At 43.0% G+C, this 16,665-nt stretch overlaps 1 protein-coding gene across 1 annotated transcript in view; it reads left to right on the forward strand.

The window, feature by feature from the left end:
- Positions 1-591: 591 nt before the first annotated feature.
- The window catches only part of LOC126246351 (uncharacterized), a 101,417-nt gene continuing 85,343 nt past the window's right edge, over positions 592-16,665 (forward strand). The window contains exon 1 of the mRNA XM_049948387.1: positions 592-633. The gene's annotated coding sequence lies outside the window, so the exon portion shown is untranslated. The remainder of the gene's footprint in view (positions 634-16,665) is intronic.

Raw genomic sequence — 16,665 nt, forward strand, 5'->3', positions numbered from 1 at the left:
GATTAACCTACAACGTCATATGGATCTATTATGAAACGTTCAGCTTCTAAAAATCAATTAACCAGAATCTTTCATTCTATAACATTTCTAATTTTTATTTGACGTAATATTGGAAACTTTTAAACTTAATATTTAGTTATGTGAGTGCGTGTGAGTGATTGAGAGAATGAATGAGGGACATGTGAAAATTCGAAGTGTTTTATTTTGTGAAGATCTTTGTGAAATTCAAACCGTGAGAAAAATTCCTCCGAAGAACCACAAATTATGTGACATATGTCTGAGTGAGCATGCTTTTGTTAAAGGCAGCCAGAAAAAGTTGGGAATGGAATAAGTTTGTTATTTAATTCAGGAATTATTTCATACTTAATTTCGTTTATAATTAAATCTAATGTAATACATTGAAGTTTTGCTTACGTAAAATCACTTTCTAAATTGTGATAGGATGAGGATTTTGCCGCGAGATTCATCTAGAAAGCATATTCTGGTTGGTCATTCAGATCAACAGCCAATCTGAATTGAGAGCTTCCCACGCGGAGAGAGGGGTGCTATCTATAAGAGGTCACTCACTGCCTAGGAAAGTCGCATCCGAACCATTATACCGAACACATCGTGTCGGATCACTCTTCGCAAACAGTATTAAAATTAAGAATTAGAGACGTAAATTAGATTCGATTATCGCTAACAGAAAGCGACTTGAGTGGGAAGCATTTTAGTGAACGTAGTTTTATGTGCTTCCATGTGAATGATAACCGCTTGGAAATATTCTAGTTGAACTTAGAAAACCTGCATGGCATGTTTTACATTCGTGATGGAATAGTATAGTGAATACTTCTGTAAATGAAGACCACTGAATAGACCGAATGTTTAATTCACTTGAAGTTGTAGGTCAGTGCCTGTTTAGATCGTGAAGAATATTCGGATCGAACTTGCAAAATTCTGGCTGCTTTCGTGGGACTACGAGTAACATATCTTTATAACTGTAAACTTGTAGACATAATATTACTACAGATGTAAATACAGACTTGATAGCCATTTCACGAGTCTTAGTGACAATAAACAGGCAACAGAACTTTAAACATCTTGCTACAAGAAGGTAGAACCCGGACGTCCGATATTTATCACGAACTTTCAGGAACTGATTTTGAAGTAGAGTTTCGCGGCCTTTGTCTAGTAGGTATTAGGTGATTTGCAACACTTAGATATTACCTGCTAAGACAGTGTGAAGGGGCAACGCACAGACAAGAAGCCTGTCGAGGTAGATTGAACTGTGTGAATGTGATAACAATATGAAGAAAACCGAACCCTGCCCGTCGAAAAGTGACAGTTTCTCGAGAATATCACTGCCGCCTCTGATGTGTTCTCTAGCACTCACTGTACGCTACTGAACTTCCTGCGGTTTGGCCACCGAGTTATATACCAAATCGCGACCCTTCACCCAACTGTTTTGCAATGATGAAAAGCTGAGCCATTTCACTAAAGTCTTGTATCCACACCGGCTTACCACGTGCTTTACAAGGAACAGTTCAGAACTTTTCTGTAATTCCTTTGTGTAAAAACTCCCTACAATTGCTTTGCCTTCACTGTCCTTTAAGATGTAAGTTCTCGAGTTTGTCGACTGCTCTTTGGACGCTAAATACGAGGGTAATCCCAAAAATAAGGTCTCCTATTTTTTTATATGTACATAGACCTGTTTATTTCTACAATGGTTTACATCAGTTTACAGCTTGAACATTTAGCTATTTTTCGACATAATCACCATTTCTGTCGATGCTTTTTTGTAGACGCTGTGGCAGTTTTTGTATGCCCATGTCATACCATCTCGCCGCCATGCTGTTCAGAAAGTTATGAACGTCTTCTTTCACCTCGTCGTCGGAGCTGAATCGCTGGGACCACAATTAACGCTGACAGGGACTGTGAGACTCTGAAAAAACTCAAACGAGCAATTCAGAACCGGAGAAGAGGAATGTTGAGCAAGGGCGTACACATTCTCCAAGACAACGCTCGCCTACAGATCACTTGGCAAATCGTTGCTCTCCTGCAACAGTTTCAATGGAACATAATCACCCACCCACTCTATAGTCCTGACTTGGCGCCCAGTGACTATCACCTGTTCCCTTGGTTAAAAGAACATTTGGCCGGAAAGCGTTTCAGTTCCGACGACGAGATGAAAGAAGAGGTTCATAAGTTTCTGAACAGCATGGCGGCGAGCTAGAATGACATGGGCATACAAAAACTGCCACAGCGTCTACAAAAATGCAACGACAGAAATGGTGATTATGTTGAAAAATAGCTAAATGTTCAAACTGTAAACTGATGTAAACCATTGTAGGTCTATGTATTTATAAAAAATAGGAGACCTTACTTTTGGGATTACCCTCGTATCTCCTTTGACCAAGTTGGGAGGTAAGACTCCTCAAACGCAGTTTTTTATTTTGATATATGCACCAAATCACCTGAATTCAATTCTGCTTGCATGGATTCACCATCTTAATACAATTCTATGCTGTATTTAGAAGCACATTGTCGTGTACATCAATGGAGCTATTTTAATCATTTGATGTTCAGACCGATTACACTCCCAAACAGTTTGTGGGAGAATGTCTAGCCATGTGTATTAACCACAATGATTAAATTGCATCCACATATGGGTTTTTATGGTTGTGTTTAGATGGTCCATAATACTCGCTTTCATTTGGGAGAATGTTGAAACTCTCTCCATTGGAACAGGCCTAGTAATGCCCAGCGGTACTGATTGGCTGCTGTGTCATCCTTTGCCGACAGGTGTCACTGGATGTGGATATGGAGTGGCTTATGGTCAGCACACTGTGCTGGGAGAATGTTATTCCATATCGCTTCCCTATCGACGTAAAATACTTATTGTAAAATTCAGCTCTCTGGTCAGTGTGTAGGTTGTCAAGACACCGATTCGTCACAGACTGCAGCAGTTGTTCATACACCTGTGAAATTTTCCTCCCAGTTTTTCTCTTTGTGGGAAGGGCCATGGCAAATTTGGAACACATATCGATGACTATTAAAATATATTCGAAACCTTTATTTGATCATCAATATTCTCTGATATTCAAGACACTGGTCTGTGATAAACCATCCAAACTATATATTATGAGTCGCCCTCTTGGGAATGTTTTGCGAGCAGGCCTGTGGTGTCCGCAGACCATTACTCCAGAGGTAAAGTGTTCAGCTTTTTATACGGAATGTCAATGGCTTCGCCTTTGCTTGTTATACTGTTTAACGCTGGTCTAATAATGTATTTCCTACTGTTTGTGCTTTTTAATCGTCCTCTTAGAGCATTATCTCGTCTATGTAAGTCAGCCATACGTAATATTTCAGTATATGACTGCTTTGGTACGTAATTTTTGGGGTTCAAAGTTTTCAGGAATGTTAGCTCCACTGAACCAGGTATCTGCTCAAATTCCCTGTCTCCGACGTTTATGGTGTCCTTCATTATACGTCCAGGTAGCTTTCCCAGCATACACAGTCGATCTTGACTCACCCCATTTGTTATATCTAATTCGCTAGTAGTGTGACATATGATGAAATTACTGATAGTATATCCTTCTTCTTTCTCTTCTTATTCCACCACCATTTGCTGCCGTGTGTGAAAGCTGTTTGACACATACTGTTAAGGTTTAAAACATTTCAGTGAGGGACCATTCATGCTCCGGCTGCACTAGTTTTATAAGTTGCAGTTTGTGACAAATAGCTTTCCATGCCTCTATGTCAGTATGCAGTCGCATACTGATCACCCGTTGAGGTAGAACATAGCATACACGGTTTTCTCAAGCTCGTCAGCCTTTCCACTTAGTACACTGACTAACTTTACAAGGCTTCCATTGCCTTCTTCCCGAACTATTCTTTCCACAATATTTACAGGATTAGATTTTTTTATCTCTTCTAACTTTTTTGGATGTCTACAGGCACTGTAAGTACCTCACTGATAATTGAGTTTGTCTCGTCAGTATCTGAGTGCATTCTGTCGCACGTAAGATTCACGTTTCATAGCTGCTGCCTTGACAATGTTACCCAATTCCAGTAACCTTCTGTTGATTGTATGATCACTTCGCTGGATTTCATTACTCAGCTGAGATTCAACTTCAGCAGCTACTGCTTTGACACCACAGTGAGCTCCCTGCCGCCGTTGGATAAGCAGCAGCCAGCAGCTTAGCTCACTTATTTGTTTCATAGTTTAATTCTTAATTTCTTTGCGTGTTTTTGGGTATTTGCATAGTTTAATTCACAAATTGCGGGCGTATTACAGTATTTGAGAGTTGTAGCATCGCGTTTTAGTACCTGAATAGTGTAAATTCGCGTAGAAGTCAGTCATCTGTTCTTGTTTTGAAAGTCCAGTGTCGTTTGGTCACAGCCAGTGAGCTCCCTTCCGCCGTTGGATAAGCAGCAGCCAGCAGCAAGTCGTACTCTTAGCTCACTTATTTGTTTCATAGTTTAATTCTTAATTTCTTTTCGTGTTTTTGGGTACTTGCATAGTTTAATTCACAAATTTCGGGCGTATTATAGTATTTGAGAGTTATAGCATCGCGTTTTAGTACCCGTATAGTGTAAATTCGCGTAGTCGTCACTCATCTGTTTGTTTTGAACGGCTTGTGAGATAAAAGAGAGGATAACATTGTTAGGGATGGATAGGGACTGCGCCTGTTGTGTACGGATTCAGGGGGAATTGGCCACCGTCCGTAAACAGCTGGAAGCTGTGTTGGCCGTGGTCGACAGGCTCCAGGCTGTTGCCCTGGGCCGTGGTGACATTGGAACACCCGAGGTGAGCGCTTTGGCGCCTCTGGAACCTGTAGCATCGCCTGGGATCTCTGATGCCACTGCGCCCTCGGATTCGGACGTCCCTGCCGGTCGACACTTGCCTGACGGTGATTGGCGAACCGTGGCGGGGTCGCGAATCCCTGGGCGGAAGGTAAAAGTTGGTGCTGGCCGGAAGGCTGTACCCTTACGCCTCCGTAACAGGTTTGAGGTACTGCCCACTGCTGAAAGTACTTCTGAACTAGCAAGGGCGGCCTCGCCTGTTGCGGCAGTGGTCGGTCTTCCTGAGAGGTCCGGACAAGCGCAGAGTTTGGGATTGCTTGTCACTGGGAGCTCCAATGTTAGGCGGGTGATGGAGCCCCTTAGGGATATGGCAGGTAAGGGCGGGAAGAAAGCCAATGTGCACCCTGTGTGCATACGGGGGGGGGGGGGGGGGGGAGTCATCCAAGATGTGAAAAGGGTCCTTCTGGATGCCATGAAGGGTACAGGGTACAGCCAACGGCAGATGGTGGCTCATGTTGGCACTAATGACGTGTGTCGCTATGGATCGGAAGAGATTCTCTCTGGTTTCCGGCGGCTATCTGAGTTGGTGAAGACTGCCAGTCTTGCTAGCGAGATGAAGGCAGATTTCACCATCTGCAGCATCGTCGACAGGACCGACTGCGGACCTTCGGTACAGAGCCGAGTGGAGGGTCTGAATCAGAGGCTCAGACGGTTCTGCGACCGTGTAGGCTGCAGATTCCTCGACTTGTGCCATAAGGTGTTGTGGTTTCGGGTTCCGCTAAATACGTCAGGTGTCCACTACACAGAGGAGGCGGCTACACGGGTAGCAGGAGCTGTGTGGCGTGGACTGGGCGGTTTTTTAGGTTAGACAGTCTCGGGAAAGATCAAAAAGGGCTCCAGTCTCAAAGGGTACAGAGCAAAGAAACAGCAAGAATCGACCAAGCAACAGTCGGTATTGTAGTTGTAAATTGTCGTAGCTGTGTTGGAAAAGCACCAGTGCTTCAAGCGCTGATAGAAAGCACTGAATCTGAAATTATTATAGGAACAGAAAGCTGGCTAAAGCCGGAGATAAATTCTGCCGAAATTTTTACAGAGGCGCAAACCGTGTTCAGAAAGGATAGATTAAATAAAGTAGGTGGTGGTGTATTTGTGACTGTTGGTAGTAGTTTATCTTGTAGTGAAGTTGAAATAGATAGTTCCTGCGAATTACTATGGGTAGAGATTATACTCAACAGCCGTACCAAAATAATAATTGACTCCTTCTACCGACCCTCCGACTCAGATGATATAATAGCTGAACGGTTCAAAGAAAACTTGAATCTCATTACAAATAAGTACCCCACTCATACAGTTATAATTGGTGGAGACTCCAATCGATTTGTTGGCGAAAATACATGTTCAAAGCCAGTGGTAGACAGAAAACATCTTCCGAAATTGTACAAAATGCTTTCTCTGAGAATTACTTTGAACAATTAGTTCACGAGTCCACACGAATTGTAAATGGTTGCGAAAACACACTTTACCTCTTAGCCATAAATAATTCTGATCTAATAGAGAGCGCCATGACGGATAAAGGGATTAGTAAACACAAGGACACACAAGGTCGAGGCTCAAAACCATATCAACCAAAACCACTAAAAAATAAACGAAAAATATATCTATTTAAAACAGCAGATAAAAATTCGCTTGATGCCTTCCTAAGAGAGAGTCTCCATTCCTTCCAAGCTAATTATGTAAGTGTAGACCAGATATGGCTCAAATTCAGAGAGACAGTATCGACAGCAATGGATAGATTCATACCACATAAGTTAATAAGAGGCGGGAGTGATCCACCATGGTACACAAAACACGTCAGAACACTGTTGCAGAAGCAACGAAAAAAGCATGCCAGATTCAGAAGAACGCAAAATCCTCAAGACTGGCTAAGTTTCACGGAAGCTCGATGTTTAGTGCGGTCGTCAATGCGAGATGCTTTTAATAGTTTTCACAATGAAACATTGTCTCAAAATATGGTAGAAAAACCAAAGAGATTCTGGTCGTATGTAAAGTACATCAGTGGCAAAAAACAATCAATACCTCACTGCGCGATAGCGATGGAAATGTTACCGAGGATGGTGCCACTAAAGCAGAGTTACTAAACACAGTTTTCCGTAATTCCTTCACGAAAGAAGATGAAATAATTATTCCAGAATTCGAGACCAGAGCAGCTGTTAGCATGAGTGACATAAAAGTAGATATCTTAGGTGTTGCGAAACAACTCAAATCACTTAAGAAAGGCAAGTCTTCCGGTCCAGTTGGTATACCAATCAGGTTCCTTTCAGAGTATGCAGACACAATAGCGCCTTTCTTAACAATCATATACAACCGCTCACTTGACGAAAGGTCTGTTCATTAAGACCGGAAAGTAGCACAGGTCGCATCAATATTCAAGAAAGGAAATAGGAGTAACCCTTTGAGTTACACACCCATATCACTGACCTCAATTTGCAGTAGCATTTTGGAGCATATACTGTACTCGAACATTATGAATCACCTTGAAGAAAATGACTTATTGATACATAAGCAACACGGATTCAGAAAATATCGTTCTTGTGCAACACAGCTAGCTCTTTATTCCCATGAAGTAATGAGTGCTGTCGACAAGGGATGTCAGATCGATTCCATATTCCTAGATTTCCAGAAGGCTTTTGATACCGTTTCTCACAAGCGACTGTTAATCAAATTGCGTGCATATGGAGTATCGTCTCAGTTGTATGACTGGATTCGTGATTTCCCCTCAGGGAGGTCACAGTTCTTAGTGATAGACGGTATATCATCGAGTAGAACAGAAATGATATCTGGCGTTCCGCAAGGTAGTGTCATAGGCCCTCTGTTGTTCCTGATTTACATAAATGAACTAGGTGATAATCTGAGCAGCCCCCTTAGATTGTTTGCAGACGATGCTGTACTTTACCGTCTAGTAAAATCATCAGACGATCAATTCCAATTACAAAATGATCTAGAGAGAATTTCTGTATGGTGCGAAAAGTGGCAACTGGCACTACACAAAGAAAAGTGCGAGGTCATCTACATGGGTACTAAAAGAAATTCGATAAATTTTGGGTATACGATAAATCGCACAAATCTAAGGGCAGTCAATTCGACTAAATACCTAGGAATTACAATTGAGAGCAACTTAAATTGGAAAGACCACATAGATGATATTGTGGGGAAGGCGAAACAAAGACTGCGCTTTGTTGGCAGAACACTTAGAAGATGCGACAAACCCACTAAAGAGACATCCTACATTACACTTGTCCGTCCTCTGCTGGAATATTGCTGCACGGTGTGGGATCCTTAGCAATTAGGATTAACGGAGGACATCGAAAACGTGCAAAGAAGGGCAGCCCGTTTCGTGTTATCGCGCAATAGGCGTGAGAGGTCACTGATATGATATGCGAGTTAGGGTGGCAGTCACTGAAACAAAGGCGGTTTTCTTTGCGGCGAGATCTATTTACAAAATTTCAATCGGCAACTTTCTCTTCAGAATGCGAAAATATTTTGTTAACACCCACCTACGTAGGGAGAAATGATCATCATAATAAAATAAGATAATAATTTCGCCCAACGGCTCTGCTACTGAGGTACTTTCCAGTGTATCCAACATGGTGGATCTGCTCTCACAATAGGGTGAGTGGCAGGTGGTAACCTTTCACATCACTTGAGTGTGGAGACTGGCTGTCTGGCCTCACTCATTCGTGCTGTGATTGGGCATATGGCCACTGCTTCAAGAGGTACGAGCAGGCACATGGGAGGAGGGGCTTACTAATCATCAGGAACTCCAACGTTGGGCACGTTATGCAGCTACTTACACAAATAGGGTTCAGGGTTGGAAAGAAAGCCAATCAGTAGCTGGTATGAAACTTCCTGGCAGATTAAAACTGTGTGCCCGACCGAGACTCGAACTCGGGACCTTTGCCTTTCGCGGGCAAGTGCTCTACCAACTGAGCTACCGAAGCACGACTCACGCCCGGTACTCACAGCTTTACTTCTGCCAGTACCTCGTCTCCTACCTTCCAAACTTTACAGAAGCTCTCTTGCGAACCTTCCAGAACTAGCACTTCTGAAAGAAAGGATATAGCGGAGACATGGCTTAGCCACAGCCTGGAGGATGTTTCCAGAATGAGATTTTCACTCTGCAGCGGAGTGTGCGCTGATATGAAACTTCCTGGCAGATTAAAACTGTGTGCCCGACCGAGACTCGAACTCGGGACCTTTGCCTTTCGCGGGCTGTGGCTAAGCCATGTCTCCGCAATATCCTTTCTTTCAGGAGTGCTAGTTCTGCAAGGTTCGCAGGAGAGCTTCTGTAAAGTTTGGAAGGTGGGAGACGAGGTACTGGCAGAAGTAAAGCTGTGAGTACCGGGCGTGAGTCGTGCTTCGGTAGCTCAGTTGGTAGAGCACTTGCCCGCGAAAGGCAAAGGTCCCGAGTTCGAGTCTCGGTCGGGCACACAGTTTTAATCTGCCAGGAAGTTTCATATCAGCGCACACTCCGCTGCAGAGTGAAAATCTCATTCTGGAAACATCCCCCAGGCTGTGGCTAAGCCATGTCTCCGCAATATCCTTTCTTTCAGGAGTGCTAGTTCTGCAAGGTTCGCAGGAGAGCTTCTGTAAAGTTTGGAAGGTGGGAGACGAGGTACTGGCAGAAGTAAAGCTGTGAGTACCGGGCGTGAGTCGTGCTTCGGTAGCTCAGTTGGTAGAGCACTTGCCCGCGAAAGGCAAAGGTCCCGAGTTCGAGTCTCGGTCGGGCACACAGTTTTAATCTGCCAGGAAGTTTCATATCAGCGCACACTCCGCTGCAGAGTGAAAATCTCATTCTAGTAGCTGGTATGTCTGACTGGGGGCCTTATCCGAGATGTGGAGGTGGCCCTGCTTCCGGCAACCATCGTGAAGGGTGCTGTCGTCTGCAATTTGTGCCTCACGGTGGCACCAACAAGTTCTGAGACTGGTTTTGGTTTGCAGCCAAGTGGACGGTCTTACCCAAAGTCTTCGTTGACTCAGAGACGGTCTTGGCTGCAGATTTCTAGGCCTGCGTTGTCGGGAGGGGATTTGTAGGTCAGAGGTGAACTACACAAAGGAAGCAGCTACCTGGGTAGCAGAGTACTAATGGATAGCACATGAGGATTTTTTAGGCTAGGCGATAATTTGAGGTATTCTGATGAAGAGTCGCTAGTCGATATGCAGCAACGGAAGTCAGACTGCTTTCAGAGTAAAGGCACTTTGACTGTCAAAATTTTGTCAGTAAATTGTCAGAGTATTCGTAACAAAGTTCTCGAATTTAACGCCCTCCAGGAAAGTTCTCAAGCTCAAATTATTCTTGGAACCAAGAGCTGGATGAAACACAAAGTGGAAATCTCTGGAATATTTAGCGAGTCGTGGAATGTAAATCGGAAAGACAGATTAAAGGCCACAGGAGAGGGAGTTTTCATTGCAGCTGACAAAAATATTGTCTCTATTGAGATCGAAGTTGGCTATGACAGCGAAATTATCTGGTCACGTACAACAGATGTAGCTGAAACCAAGTTAATTGTTTGACGTATTTACCGGCCACCCGATTCCACTGAGACACTTCGACAGTCATTCAAAGACAGTCTGTGGTCAGTAGCGCATAAATACCCAGATCATGAAATATTAGTTGGAGACTACTTGAACTTTCTGAGTATACAGTGGGATGTCTATGGATTCAGTATGGGGGGGAAAAGACAGACAGTTGTGCGAAATATTTTTGAATGCGTTTTCTGACAACTGTCTTGAGCAGCTAGTTCAGTAGCCCAAACGCAATGGAAATATCTTAGACCTTGTAGCTACAAATAGGCCTTATCGACAACGTCAGTGTAGAAACGGAGACTAGCGATCATGTCATTACAGCAACTATGGTTACGAAAGTTAAGGGGCTCCGGAACGCCCTATACTTGCAATGTTAAAATAACGCTTATAAATTACATCTTTCCTCACAAAGTATTTGAGGTACGAAGTTGAACTTTTTACAGATTATTTATTGGAATATGGGCTACAACTTAACACAGGGACTTTACAAAATTTTAGTTCAGTTATTAAAGATGATTTTTTTTCAATTGTAATGAAAATTCACAACATTTTTTTGCAATTTTTTATTTATATATTCAAAAATATACAGTTTTTTGGAAAAAGGCTGTGTTAAATTATGCAGAAGGTACTGTGTAACATTTACTGAAAGTTTGAAACAAATATGTTTGGAAGATCCTTAGAAAACATGTAATGAGAAAATAAAAGTTTTGGGAATGGAGCGACAAAGATTGGATTAACTTTTTAGTGCATTCCAGGTCCATAGGATGGATTATCTTCATCCTCTGCAAACTCCTCCTCCAGCTTCCTCTTGTTCCTCCTCCTGTTTACTCTTGCTTGTATTTCTAGAGTCTTTACAGCCCTGTCTGCAGCCCGAAGGCGTTCCTTGTCTAAAGCAAGCATCGCTCGTACCATGTTAGAACCTATCTTCATTCCCATATTTCTAAATACCTTGCACCTTACAATGTTGCCATCATTGAAAGTCGCAACAGCATCATACACACCAAAGTGAAGTGTTTCTATTCCAACAAATACAGTCTTGGGGATTCTCGACCATATAACACTATTTACACTTTCACTGGGGTTTTGAGTTTTTCCGTGAATACACTTTTTCAACAGTTCAGGTGCTGCTAAGTCTCTGAAAATAGGTTTTATCACCTCCATTATTGCATGAGGCAGACTATGCTTATGAGTGTACACTTCACCAGTTAGCAATCCTTTGTTATATTTACACCAACTGTCTTCTTCTTTGGGACACAAGCTATGTTCGGGATTTTCATCGGTTGAAGAAGTATGAAAAAAAAAGAGCCCACACAGCCTTCTTCATTTCGTCGACACTTTGTGTATTTTGCCTAATAGCCATTCCATAATAGTTCTGTATTTTGTCAATTACACTGTCAGTTAACCTTCCCTTCCCATCCAACCCTTTACCATCACTGAGTTTTTGTTTTTTGTACGAAGCTTTCAGTCGCCGAAGTCTTGTTCCCATTCGCTTCTGTACGTGTCCAATACACTCAAATTACTGCACTACAACATCATCACCATAGGGCTTCAGTCCTTGAACATGTTTGAAACTTTTAGAATCACCGTCACCATGGTTATTAACATATCGCACTTTATCACACCCCTCAGAACGCTGGAATATACTGGCAACACCAGCCACTTCCATTCCTCCACTACTGCCACTATAGTTAGCTTTGCAATTATTTTCATGTGTACCTTTATATTTTTGTGGACATGTACAATACTTTGATATTACTGCTACATATAAAACTTTCCCTGTATACATACTGGTGGCAGATACTACACCATGAAGAGATGTGTGTCCCCGTTTATGCCAGGTACCATCGAACGCTGCAGTCAAATCTCTGTCACCATTATTTTCCATTACTGCCTCTTCCACAGCGTTCTTCATAGATTCTATACAGACATCTTCTACTTTAGACCCTATTAATTTATTATAGGTCGTAAACTTGGTTGGGGGATTTGGAAGATTCATGATGCCACAGAAAATTGCACCTGCAGTAGCACCCTTACCAACTGAACACAAGGAATAAACAAATCTAATGTTGTGTTCGTACATTTTGCTACCATTTTCTTCAGTTGCAGTTACTGCAACACTGTTCCAAAAGGTGGTCATGTATGAACACTTATCACATTTCAGTTGTATTTCATTAGCAAGTCCTACGTGCTTTATTATGGAGAGTTCCAGACCAACTTCACTACAATGAATACATCTTACACAGTTTGAAAAAATTCCTTTGAGAACCGACATATCAAATATTTCATTCACATCCGATTCGCCCATAAAACATTCATAGTTTTCACTCATTGAACCAAGCTTCTTCTGTGAAGTATTTTCTTTCCCACTTTGACTGCTATGAGCAGGTGTACTTGAGAGGTTAGGTTCACTCACTTGGTTATCGTCTTTATTGTTTACAGTAATAACACATACCTTTGGCTTTCCAACATTTCTCCTTTTCTTAAAAGCCTTCAGAGGATTTCTAATTACTTTTACTCATTATTATACTTCAACAAAACAGAGACTCAAGAAACAGAATTAATTACGAATATTTTCGAGATAACGACAGAGTAAATAAACATGAAACAGTCGACAATCACACCAGCGATATATATTGAACCATCACAGGTTAGCCACAACACATACTTTATCTCACATCACTAAAATGTACCTGATGAACACGGACGTTAATAATAACACCATTTGACAGCAGTTTAACAGCGCCACAGTGGGTCACGCCCATGTAGAACACATTTTTAAAAAAATTTAAAAATAGTTGTAGTCTTCGGAATTGAATAAATTATATGTCTATTAAAAGGTAATAGTCTGCAGATTCAGAAAACGCAAAAACGTAAAAATTGAACTTTTCATGATTTTGAGCCTTTCCGGAGCCCCTTAACAACTTAGTCAAGAAGGCTAGAAGAGTTTTCCTGCTAAAAAGAGCAGATAAACAGTTGTTAGCATTTCATTTAGACTGTGAATTGACGCTATATAGCTCCAGTAAGATGGGAGTAGAGGAATTATGGGCAAAGTTTAAGCAGATTCTAGATCGTGGTCTAGAGAGTTATGTGCCTAGTAAGTGGATTAAAGATGGAAAAGACCCACCATGGTTTAATAACGAAATTCGGAAAATGCTGAGGAAGCAGAAGCTGTTACACTATCGGTTCAAAAGGGAATGCACAAATGACGAAAAGCAAAGGTTAGTAGAGATTAGTGTTCTGCGTCATATCTAAGGAAAAGATCTGGCAGAGAACCCGCGAAAATTCTAATCCTATGCAAAATACCGAAGCGGGTCTAAGGATTCCATCCCGTTCCTTTTTAATTAGTCAGGTGTGGCAGTTGAAGATAGGAAAACGAAAGCCAAAGTTTTAAATTTCGCGTTCAAGAAATCTGTTACGCAGGAGAATCGTACAGACATAGCGTCATTTGACCATCGTACAGACTACTGCAAGGACGACATAGTAATGAGCATCCCTGGCATCGAGAAACAACTGAAAGCAATTAAGTCACCGTATCCAGATGAATCCAAGTTCGGTTTTACAAATAGTACTCTACGACATTGGCCCCTTACCTTACCTTATCGCGAATATCTCGCCCTGCGTTAAGTCCCAAGCGACTGGAAAAAAGCGCACGTGCCTCCTGTATATAATAAGGGGAAAAGAACGGACCCACAAAATTACGGACCAATATCCCTAATATCAGTTTGGTGCAAAACCATTGAACGTATTGTCAGTTCGAATACAATAAATTTTCTTGAGTCCGAGAAGCTTATGTCCACGAATCAGCATGGTTTTAGAAAGCATTGCTTGTGCAAAACAGCTTACCCTTTTCTCAAGTGATATACTGCGAACTATGGTTGATCGAGGGATCACCAATTTAGTATTGGGGGGTAGCGTGGAGGGTAAAAATCGTAGAGGGAGACCAAGCGATGAACACACTAAGCAGATTCAGAAGGATGTAGGCTGCAGTAGGTACTGGGAGATGAAGAAGCTTGCACAGCATAGAGTAGCATGGAGAGCTGCATCAAACCAGTCTCAGGACTGAAGACCACAACAACATGGTTGAAGGATAACAGTCAGATTCAATATTTCTAGATTTCTGGAAATCATTTGACACGGTGCTTCACTGCAGGCTGTTAACGAAGGTTTGAGCATATACACTACTGGCCATTAAAATTGCTACACCAAGAAGAAATGCAGATGATAAACGGGTATTCATTGGGCAAATATATTATACTAGGACTGACATGTGATTACATTTTCACGCAATTTGGGTGCATAGATCCTGAGAAATCAGTACTCAGAACAACCACCTCTGGCCGTAATAGCGGCCTTAATACGCCTGGGCACTGAATCAAACAGAGCTTGAATGGCGTGTACAGGTACAACTGCCCATGCAGCTTCAACACGATACCACAGTTCATCAAGAGTAGTGACTGGCGTATTGTGACGAGCCACTTGCTCGGCCACCATTGACCAGACGTTTTCAATTGGTGAGAGATCTGGAGAATGTGCTGGCCAGGGCAGCTGTAGAACATTTTCTGTACCCAGAAGGCCCGTACAGGACCTGCAACATGCAGTCGTGCATTATCCTGCTGAAATGTAGGGTTTCGCAGGGCTCGAATGAAGGGTAGAGCCGCGGGTCGTAACGCATCTGAAATGTAACGTCCACTGTTCAAAGTGCCGTCAATACGAACAAGAGGTGACCGAGACGTGAAACAAATGGCACCCCATACCATCACGCCGGGTGATACACCAGTACGGCGATGATGAATACACGCTTCCAATGTGCGTTCACCACGATATCGCCATACACGGATGCGACCATCATGATGCTGTAAACAGAACCTGGATTCATCCGAAAAAATGACGTTTTGCCATTCGTGCACCCAGGTTCGTCGTTGAGTACACCATCGCAGGCGCTCCTGTCTGTCATGGAGCGTCAAGGGTAACCGCAGCCTGCCGGCCGGGGTGCCCGAGCGGTTCTAGGCGCTACAGTCTGGAATCGGGCGACCGCTGCGGTCGCAGGTTCGAATCGTGCCTCTGGCATGGATGTGTGTGATGTCCTTAGGTTTGTTAGGTTTAAGTAGTTCTAAGTTCTAGGGGACTGATGACCTCACAAGTTAAGTCCCATAGTGGTCAGAGCCATTTCATTTTTTTAACCGCAGCCATGGTCTCCATGTTGATAGTTCGTGCTTCTGCAAACGTCGTCGAACTGTTCGTGCAGATGGTTGTTGTCTTGCAAACGTCCCCATCTGTTGACTCTGGGATCGAGACGTGACTGCACAATCCGTTACAGCCATGCGGATAAGATGCCTGTCATCTCGACTGCTAGTGATACGAGGCCATTGGGATCCAGCACGGCGTTCCGTATTACCCTCCTGAACCCACCGATTCCATATTCTGCTAACAGTCATTGGATCTCGACCAACGCGAGGAACAACGTCGCGATACGATAAACAGCAATCGCGATAGGCTACAATCCGACCTTTATCAAAGTCGGAAACGTGATGGTACGCATTTCTCCTCCTTACACGAGGCATCACAACAACGTTTCACCAGGCAACGCCGGTCAACTGCTGTTTGTGTATGAGAAATCGGTTGGAAACTTTCCTCATGTCAGCACGTTGTAGGTGTCGCCACCGACGCCAACCTTGTGTGAATGCTCTGAAAAGCTAATCATTTGCATATCACAGCATCTTCTTCCTGTCGGTTAAATATCGCGTCTGTAGCACGTCACCTTCGTTGTGTAGCAGTTTTAATGGCCAGTAGTGTAGAATAGGTTCACTGATATGTATCTCGGAGACTGTTTAAGTTACAGAATCCAGTACACTGTCTTCGATGGCCAGTGAAAGCGGGTGCTCGTCAAAGACTAGGGTATCCCCAGGAGTGCCCGAGGAAGTGTGATAGGACCGCTTTTGTTCTCTATACAGGGTGTTACAAAAAGGTACGGCCAAACTTTCAGGAAACATTCCCCACACACCAAGAAAGAAAATATATTATGTGGACATGTGTCCGGAAACGCTTAATTTCCATGTTAGAGCTCATATTAGTTTCGCTCAATGGAGCACGTTTTCATGATTTCATACGGGATACTCTACCTGTGCCTTTACAAGTACGACACAACATGTGGTTCATGCACGATGGAGCTCCTGCACATTTCAGTCGAAGTGTTCGTACGCTTCTCAAAAACAGATTCGGTGACCGATGGACTGGTAGAGGCGGACCAATTCCATGGCCTCCATGCTCTCCTGACCTCAACCCTCTTGACTTTCATTT

The sequence above is a fragment of the Schistocerca nitens genome, chromosome 1, assembly GCF_023898315.1.
Source record: "Schistocerca nitens isolate TAMUIC-IGC-003100 chromosome 1, iqSchNite1.1, whole genome shotgun sequence".
NCBI lineage: Eukaryota > Metazoa > Arthropoda > Insecta > Orthoptera > Acrididae > Schistocerca > Schistocerca nitens.